This window comes from Lynx rufus, unplaced genomic scaffold (genome assembly GCF_022079265.1).
Source record: "Lynx rufus isolate CCGP_SWC_20201006 ecotype Redwood Valley unplaced genomic scaffold, mLynRuf1.p SCAF_10, whole genome shotgun sequence".
Taxonomy (NCBI): Eukaryota; Metazoa; Chordata; class Mammalia; order Carnivora; family Felidae; genus Lynx; species Lynx rufus.
The window spans coordinates 86,624,099-86,633,605 of record NW_025814824.1 but is presented as its reverse complement, the minus strand read 5'-3'; the positions used below and the strand labels follow the sequence as shown (position 1 = coordinate 86,633,605).

At 48.7% G+C, this 9,507-nt stretch overlaps 1 long non-coding RNA gene across 1 annotated transcript; it reads left to right on the top strand.

Annotated features, from left to right (window-relative positions):
- Positions 1-6,708: 6,708 nt before the first annotated feature.
- LOC124526856 (uncharacterized) lies at positions 6,709-7,965 on the top strand. Its single transcript, XR_006965756.1, has 3 exons — positions 6,709-6,795; positions 7,141-7,359; positions 7,928-7,965. It is a non-coding gene; the product is annotated as an uncharacterized LOC124526856 (long non-coding RNA).
- The last annotated feature ends 1,542 nt before the right edge of the window (positions 7,966-9,507 follow it).

The window sequence follows — 9,507 nt, the reverse complement described above, 5'->3', positions numbered from 1 at the left end:
CTCTTCATTTACTTAATGTCTGTGGCAGATTTTGTGCTACAATAGCAGAGCTGAGCAGTTGTGACAGAGACATCTGGCCCACAAAGCCAAAAGTATTTACTCTCCTTTATGGAAAAGTCTGCCTATCCTTGGTTTAGGGCAATGTTTCAGACTCTGGCTGAGAATTACTTGGGTAAACATATCCCAAACCTGACCCCCACGTAAAACCTAAAAGAGACTCCTGGAAGGAGAGCTCTAAGAATCTGCTTTGTAAACAAGCTCTCTGGGTGATTCTGGTATTTCCTGAAGGTTACAGATGAACTTTGCTAGAAGACTTAATCTCAGCTGGAATCACAGATCATGGAATCATGGAGCACGCTTCAGTGAGGGTGGTTCTCAGGAGTTGCTGCTGACAGTTGAGAAGTCCTGCCTAGCACATATTCTCACTTAAGAGTGGCCTTAATTCTGGAGGGAGCCCAGCCTTCTTGGATGTAGTTATCAGTCTCTCCCATAGTTAGTAATAATAAAAACAGAATTAACCAAGCCCCTGCTCTGTCTAGGCATTACCTCATTGGCTCCTTGCAATAGCCCCACGAATTAGGTAATAATACTGTTCTCAGTTCGCAGATGAGGACACTGAGGATCAGAGAGGTTAAGCCATTTGCTTAAAATCACACAGCTACCTGATTCTCTGGGGTGGCCTATGGTCTTAACTCTTGTTCTTAACCATGCTAATCTTGCTGCCAGTCAGATGTGAAATCACCTAGAGACCATTTGAGCCTAACCTTGAGAAGTCTCTAGGTCAAATGAGGAGGCCTAGGAGGCACGATGTGCTAAATTGTTCTTGGCACTTGAAAGAGAAACACAGTGACCTCTCTAATTCTCTGCAGGCTTTGGACGTTCATATTAAGAGGGAAAGGGGTGGTTTAACAGAATTAAACCCACCTCACCTTGATGCTGCTACTGGAGAACTGTCACTTACATTGGGGGTGACTGTTTTGGAGTCCTTCCTGAAATGTGGGAGATCATCCAACCCACTGAAACTTACTGGTTCAAGGGGTGGAGACCTTTTGCGTTTTAAACCATTTTGATGGCAATCTTTCAGAAAGGTGTCCTTTGTGAACTGTAGTTTGCCCAGCAGGACCAAGGGGCCAGAAAAAAGCCCCTGGGCTCAGGCAGGTTTGGGCTTGAGCTGGGTTCCACTATTTACTCACTGTGTCTCTTAACTTTGCCGGACCTCAGTTTTCTCAGTTCTAAAGCGGGGATGATGAATTACAATCCCCACGTGCTGGGGCTATTATGCAGTGTTATTCAATGGAAATGGCTACTATTTATTTTCTGTTGAAATTTTTAAGTTTATTTCTTTATTTACTTATTTTTGAGAGAGCTAGCATAAGCGGGGGAAGGGCAGAGAGAGAGGGGGACACAGAATCCCAAGCAGGCTCCCCGCTGTCAGCACCGTGAGATCATGACCTGAACTGAAATCAAGAGTTGGACACTTAACCGACTGAGCCACCAGGTGCCCCAAATAGCTACTGTTTATTGAGCACTTACCATGTGCAGACACTGTCCTAAGCACTGTAAGTATTAACCCATCTCATGAGATCAGGTACATAACACTTAGCGTGTGCCTAGGACGTGACGTGTGCTCAATAAATACTGGCTGCTGTCATCATTATTGCAGTGACTTGATACTCCAAAGGGGTAGCTAGTGAGTCTTGAGATCACAATGGGAGCTTTGTCAAAAGTGGTTTGGGCGTAAAACAACAAGCATTTATTTGTTTGTGATTTTGCAGTATGAGCAGGGCTCAGAGGGGACAGCTTGTCTCTCTCAGTGTCTGCCGGGGCACCCTCCACTTCCAAGAGAGCTCACGCACATGTCTCACAAGTTGATGATGGACGTGGGCTGGGAACTCCATCCTCTCCATGGGCTTCTCCACGTGGCTGCTTGGGCTCCCTCACAGCATGGTGGCTGGGGTTCCAAAAAGGAGAACCGGAAGCTGCCTCTCCTCTGAAAGATTAGGTTTCCATCTGGCACAGCAACACTTCACTTTTTCTCTTGGTCATGCAGTCACCTGGTAGCCCAGATTCAAGGGGATGAAGGACGAGACTCCGCCTCTTGATGGAGCTGTGGCTCTCGCAGACGGGGAGGGGAGGAACGGATGGAGGCCATCTCTGGAATCAAGCTAACTTGCTGCTTTTATTATAAATGGGGGTCAGGACTCCTGACCCATGAAAGACAGCCTCTCCTCCACATTCCAGCATTCGACCAGTCAGGAGGGAAGGGAGCTCCCCAGATTTTGAAAGAGACCCTATTGAACCTATTTTCAATTTCCTGTAGCTTTGAGCCAAGAGATTAGAAGCAAAAACCCTTGGCAGGTGGCAGTGCGGCGGGGCGGGGGTGGGGAGGGTGTACTTTGGCTCCTTCTACTGTGGAAGTCTTTGCACACTAGAAAGGGGCCCATCTGTGCAGACCTGCTCGGAGATCTCCCTGAAAAAGACTTCCTGACCCCTGGGGAAATTCCAGACAATTGGTCAGGGCTGGAGAGAGTGGCAAGGTGCTTGCGGAGAGGAACAGGCAGAGACAAACCCACTCTTTTAATTAGAGAAGATGAGGGGAGCCTGGGTGGCTCAGTCGGTTAGGCACCCGACTTCAGTTAAGGTCATATCTCACAGCTCTGGGTTTGAGCCCCGAATCCGGCTCTCTGCTGTCAGCACAGAGCCCGCTTTGCATCCTCTGTCCCCTTCTCTCTCTGCCTCTCCCCCCACCTCTCTGTCTGAATGAATGAATGAATAAATAAAAATAAATAAATAGGAGAAGATGAGCTGAAGTTGTCATGGCTGGAATGTGTTGGTTCTCTGTCAACTCTGGGCCATCAACCTTCTGTGCCCCACCTCTTCCTTGGCCAACTCCTGGGTGGCCCTTGGGGCTCAGCCTGGATATCACTTCCTGGGTAGGCTCCCCCACTGCTGTGCACCCCCATGGCTCCCCACACCATTCTCCCTAACTCTAGTCCACATGGACTCTCTTGTTTTCCAACGGTCCCCTCACTGGGAGCCACTCGGTTTCAGCAGCCTTGTCCACTTTGTTCCTGGCTTAGCCCAGCTCTGAGAATGGCACCCTTACTCCCCAGCTGCCCGAGCTAGAAGCCCAGGTGACATCCTTGTTTCCTCCCGTGGCCTCGCCCCTCACATCCTCCAGATGTTAAGGCTGCTTCTAACCCTCAAATCTATCCACCTGTCTCTCACCTGGGTTACCCACAGCAGCCTCCCTGCTTCCACACCCTTCCAGAGTCTTCAGAAGTAAATCAAACCAGGCCACTCCCTGTTCTATTCTTTCAAGGACTTCCCTTAACTCTCAGGCTGAAGTATAAGCTCCTGCATGTGACCTACAGGGGCCTTTCATGGTCTGATCCTGCCTCCCATCTTGTACTTCATTCCAGCCACCGTGAAAGTTTACTTCCTTATTGTGAGAAGTAAGCGATTCATTGTTAGAAATACCAAAGAAAAGTTGTGCTGTCTGGTTAACAATAGGATTACAACATATTGGAAATATGTACGAACCCCTCCCCGCTGCACAATGGAATCCCAAACCCTCAGATGCTTTACTTCCTGGTTCTTCCCCTTTTCCACTTTGGGGGCTTATGTTTCATGGGCTTTGCAATAAGTGTGCGCCAAAGGACTTCAGTTCTTCCTGTGTCACCTCAAGGAATGTACATTTGTTCCAGTCAGATTGCTTTTTGCCTTACACGGGCATAGACGACACCCAGGTAAGGCTGTGACCTCTGCAGTACTCAGCCAATGAGGAACCAGGGGAGGGACTTGCCTCTGTAGTACTCAGCCAATGAGGAACCAGGGGAGGGACTTCATGCTAGGAGATAAATTGTCTGCTGTTGCCTCCTGGAGTGTCTGTCCATCAGACACCAGCTCTTGCGAGAACGCTGATTAAAGCTTCGCTTCACTGTGCTCCGAGTCTCCGCGTCCCTCCTTTGATTGGGTCAGCGGGCTTATTTCTCACATTTGTCCATTGATTGTATCTCAATAAAACCGGAAGGAAAAATAAAGTTTACTTCCTTAAAAATGTCAGGCTCTTTCTACCCTCCAGACCTTTACCTTTGCTATTCCTCTTAATCAGAACAACTTTCTTCCTCATCACTTTCCTAATTTCTATTCATCCTTCACATCCGGCTTGGGTGTCACTTCCTCCAGGGAGTCTTCTTGAGTCACACCCTGTGCTTTCTTTCTCACCTATTTTTCGCATTGTAGTGCAATAGCATGTTTAAATGTCTGGGCCCTGCTGTAGAAGGATTTCTCAACCTCAACATGGTTTTTTTGTTTTGTTTTGTTGTTTTTTTATTTTTTATTTTTGAGCGAGAGGAAGGGTACAAGTGATGGAGAGAAGAGAGGGAGAGAATCCCACGAGGGGCAGAGAAGAGAGAGAGAAGCAGGGCTCACCCGAAGCAGGGCTCATGCTCACCCTTTGAAGGGCTCATGTTTACCCAAAGCGGGGCACGAGTTCACCCGAAGTGGGACTCGAACTCTCAAACCAAGAGATCGTGACCTGAGCCGAAATCAGATGCTTCACTACTGAGCCACCCAGGTGCCCAGCATGATTGTTTTCTTGCACTGGATCATTCCTCAGTCCAAGGAATATAGGGGGCAGCCTATGTGCTGTAGGCTGTTTAGTGGGATCCTGACCTGTGCACACTAGATGCCAGTAGCACATCCCATCCGGTGGTGACAGTCAGAACTGTGTCCAGACATTGCTAAATTGCCCCCCACCCTGTGCAAAATCTCCCTCCAGTTAAGAACTGCCCTATGGCAACAGCATCAGTTTTTTTTTTAAGTTTATTTGTTTATTTTGAGTGAGAGAGATAGAGAGAGACATGGGAGGGCAGAGAGAGGAGAGAAAGAGAATCCCAAGCAGGCTTCACACCATCAGCAGAGAGCTTGATTGAGGGGCTCAAACTCACGACCCATGAGATCATGACCTGAGCCGAAACCAAGAGTCAGAACATCACTCTTCTTCATAGCTACTTTTCAAGCACGTGGGGCAGCTCACCAACAGGTATTTGACAGACTTTTTATTGCAAGCGTCAAGTGAATTGAACAGTGGCAGCATTTCCCATGAGATGTTTTGCATTTGACGGATAAAGAGACTAAAGCAAGACTCACCTGATGGCATGCAATTTGTAAGTGGTGGAGTTGGGAGTCCACCCCAGGTGTGCCTGGCTACACAGCCTCCTCTTTGTGAGTCAATCTCCCGTGAGCATGTGAGCGTGAATCAGCCTTCTGGAGCTGTGGCTTGGACCCCGGTCTTGTGACAGGTGCATCAGGAGCTCTGCCCTGAGAGGACACACCCCACCTGAGTGCTGTGACCTTGGGCAGATCCCATCACACCACCTGGCTGTGGGGTTTCTCCTCCTGTGCAACCCCTGCCTGCGGGGTGGGGGGGGGGGGGAGATAATGAGAAGATTAAGTGAGGAAAACGAAGCAGATGAATCACGTGATGGCTGTGCATGGGCCGGGAGGAGCCCCAGGGCTCCACGCAGGGCCTAGGTCGTGGCGGGTAATAGATAGGAAGACATCAAGAGGCAGGAAGGGGCTCACCTAAGGACCCCTCTCAGCACGTTCTCCAAGGATTCTAATCCCAGGGTCACAAATTCAGGCCTACAACCACTCAGATAAGAGTCCTCTGGCTCAGTTAACAAGTCCCCTGCCGGCTTCCGCATCGGGTTGGCTGGATGGAGGCTGAACTCGGCCTCAGGCAGGTCTGACAGTCAGGAATGTGGGCCCATCCTGCCAGATATTTCCTTTTTACAAAAACAGCCAGAAATCTGGGCTTTCATGTGCAATCTCCCCGTTTAAACATACACTGACTACTAAATATTTGTACACTCTGTGCAAGCCAAACAAAACACACCTGTGGGCTAGAGTCAGCCCACAGAAATCAGCTTGTGAGCTCTGTACTTCACCCTTTGGGGCCAGCTTGTATCCCTTGGGAAGGGCCAGAGGAAGGCAGCTGTAGGCAGAGGTTGGTAAGCCGGAGGCCTGGGTGCCAAATTCCTGTTTCTCTCCGTGCGTATGACAGGGTTGTCCATCCTAGCTGGAATGATGCCTAGGGTGAACCCCCCTCCGGGCCACCCCTCCTTTGCCCAGGCTGGGCCTGACTCACTGGGAGGATCTGGGTTGGGCTCTTTGCTTGGCTGGAAGCTGAGTCAGTCTTGACTAGTGGTAATGACATTCACATGCCACCTGCCTGTCAAGAACCAAGCGCAAATGGGGGCCGGTCATTGCAGGGGACCACCACGGAGGCTGAGGCTGGCAGAAATCGTTTCCAGGCAGGCCTCCAACCGGGTCCTGTCCAGATGGGAGGTTGGGCCAAAAGACATCCATGATCTCTGCGGGTTGTTTTTAGTGCCCGCTCAGCACCCAGGGTTCTTCTTGGTTGCGACACTCTGGTTTGGTCCTGACTACGCAACCCTCTTCCATTTGATTCCATGCAATATGAGGGAGGGATCCCAGTACGGGCTTCCGCGGTAGGACTGTGGCCCAGAATTGGTCCAGGAGAGCAATGCATCCCTCTGTCCGCAGTGATTGGTTAAGGGTGAGCACGTGACCCACCCGAACCTAGGCGAGTCTGCCCCCAGGAGGTCACCCCAAGGAGAAAGTGCACCTATTAACGAAACCAATCCGGGAAAGGCTCAGCAGAAGGTGGAACAAGATTTCAGTTGGGGTTTCGGGACTTCAATCCGGCAGTTCCTGGAACAATGATCTACCCTCCAGGATCCAGTCACAGCACCTGCAAATCTCCAGGTTTGCTTCCTCCATTTTAAGCAGGTGTCTGTCATTAGCAGCTGGGAGACCTAAGGGTCCCACCCTGAGGGTTCGCGATTCAGATTCCAGGTCCAAATCCCTTCGGAGTATCTGCCTAGAGTAGCTGTTTCTCAAGCTGTAACCCGAGGAGTTTGCGCTTTAGCTGTTAAGGCACATTGCTGAGCCCCCGTCCCGACCAACGGAAACGGATCCCAGGGTGTCGGCTGCGAGTGGGGCGGGTGAGCATGTTTTACAAGCTCCTAGGTGATCTTAAGGCTCAAGTTTGAGAGCACTGGCCGACCTCAGCTCTACCTTTCCACTCTCCTCCCTCTCGGTCCGAACCAGGTGATCCCGCCCGTCTGGCCACAGCTGATTGGATGAAGAGACGATACCCGTCCGAACCGAGCCAATCAGTTTGCTTTCCCCCAAACACGGAACTGGGGTTTAGGAACCCACGGAGTCTTGGAGGCTGTTTAAACCTCTCTCCCCAACCCACACCAAGAAGTGGAAAAGGTAGCTCAGCAGAGGCAGGCGAAGGAGGGAACAACTGAGAAGAGGCAGGACGTAAGTGACCAAGGTTCCATAACGTTCCTCATCCCCATCTCCGCCTCGCGAGCCCCCCTTTTGCCACTGACTGCGGGACCCCTGTGTTTTTACAGACCCTTCCACTTTTTGCAGTGGGTAACTAACTCGAGTGATGTCTGTTATTTGTAACCAAGAGACCCTTACCTAAGAATCAGTTTATTTCTGAAGATCTCGGTTTTCTTATCTGTAAAATGACCAACATTTTGTGATTCAGGACACCCCCTCCCCATATGTAGCAGGTGCTCACAGAAGAGGCCCCCCCTTAAACGATTCCTTCCTTCAGATAAGGTCTTGGTAACGTGGGGTATAGGTGGCAGAGACATTTTGCTGCAACAGGGCTTCTCGAGCTCTGGTGTGCATTGAAATGACGTGGAGTCTGTCTAAAATACAGATTCCTGGACCCCACATGTGCACGCTGTGATCATTGGGTAGGTCTGGTAGGGCCCAATTATCTCTATTTCACAGGGTTTTTTTTTAGGTATAACTGACATACAATAAACTCCATATGTTTAACAATTTTTAAAATTTAATTAATTTTTTTTTTTAGTAATCTCTACATGTACCCAACTTGGGGCTCAAACTCAGGACCCCAAGATCAAGTGTTGCATGCTCTTCCCGCTGAGCCAGCCAGGCGCCCTTAACAATTTAATGAGTATGTATGTGTATCTGTAAAACCATCGCCACAATTAAGACAATGAGAACTGCCATGAAAATCTCCATCACCACCAAGTTTCTTGGTATCTCTTTATAATCCTCCCTTCTTCCCCGCTGCCTTCCCCTGCTTCCCCAAGCAACCACTGGTCTGCTTTCTGTCACTATAGATAGTGTGCATTTTCCAGAGTTTTACCTAAATGAAATCATGCGGCCTGTACATTTCCTTTGTCTGCCTTTTTTCACTCAGCCTAAGTATTTTGAGTGTACGTGCATGTTGATGCGTTTATCAATAGCTCACTCTTTTATTGCGGAGTAGGATATGCTATAATTGATTTATCTAATCATATACTAATGGACACTTGAGTTTCCAATATTTAACAATATTTATTCCAATCCAAATAAAACTGCTGTGAACCCTTCTGTACAACTCTGTAGGTACAAATGCTTTTGTTCCCTGGGGTAAATACCTAGGAGTGGAATGGGGCGCCTGGATGGCTCAGTCGGTTAAGGTCCAACTTCAGCTCAGGTCGTGATCTCACGGTACGTGGGTTCCAGCCCCGCATCGGGCTCTGTGCTGATAGCTCAGAGCCTGGAGTCTGCTTTGGATTCTGTCTCCCTCTCTCTCTCTCTCTCTCTCTCTCTCTCTCTCTCTGCCCCTCCCCCCGCTTGCGCTCTGTCTCTCTCACACACACAAATAATAAACATTAAAAAACTTTAAACCGAAATACCTAGGAGTGGAATGGCTGGATCCTACGGTATGTGTATGTTTAATATTTTAAGAAACTGCCAAACTGTTTTTCAAAGTGAATGCATTATTTTACCTTTTCCCACCAACTGTGTACGACAGTTCCAGTGGCTCCCTATTCTTACCAACGTTTGGTGGGGTTTAAATTTTGACCATTCTAGTAGGTGTGAAGCGGCACCTCGCTATGGTTTGAATTTGTATTTCTCTAAGACGAATGGTGTGGTTGCTTGCCGTCTGTAGATTTTCTTGATGGGGTGTCTATTCTATTTAAATAGTCTTCTTATTAATAAGCGTTTAGAGTTCTTTATACATCAGATACAAGTCCTTTGCTAACTCTTACTTTTGCAAATATTTTTCCCCCAGTGTGTGCACGCCTTCTCGGTTTTGTGACAAAGGCTGTATGTAGATTACTTCGATACACATGAAGCCTGAGAACCCCTCCTCGATGACAAACAGTGCAAATTCAAACATTAACGAGAGGGGCTGGACTATCCAAGTAGCAAAAATTACAAAAAGAGAGCTCTCAGGCATTACTGGTGACAGACAATGGGGGGAACACCCTTTATTCTCCTTTACAAGGAGTGGTAATTGGTGCAAAATCCTGGGAGGACTATTTGCTGATAGTTCATCAAAAATCTTTAACGTTTATTTGTTTTTGAGACAGAGAGAGACAGAGCATGAGCAGGGGAGGGGCAGAGAGAGAGGGAGACACAGAATCTGAAACAGGC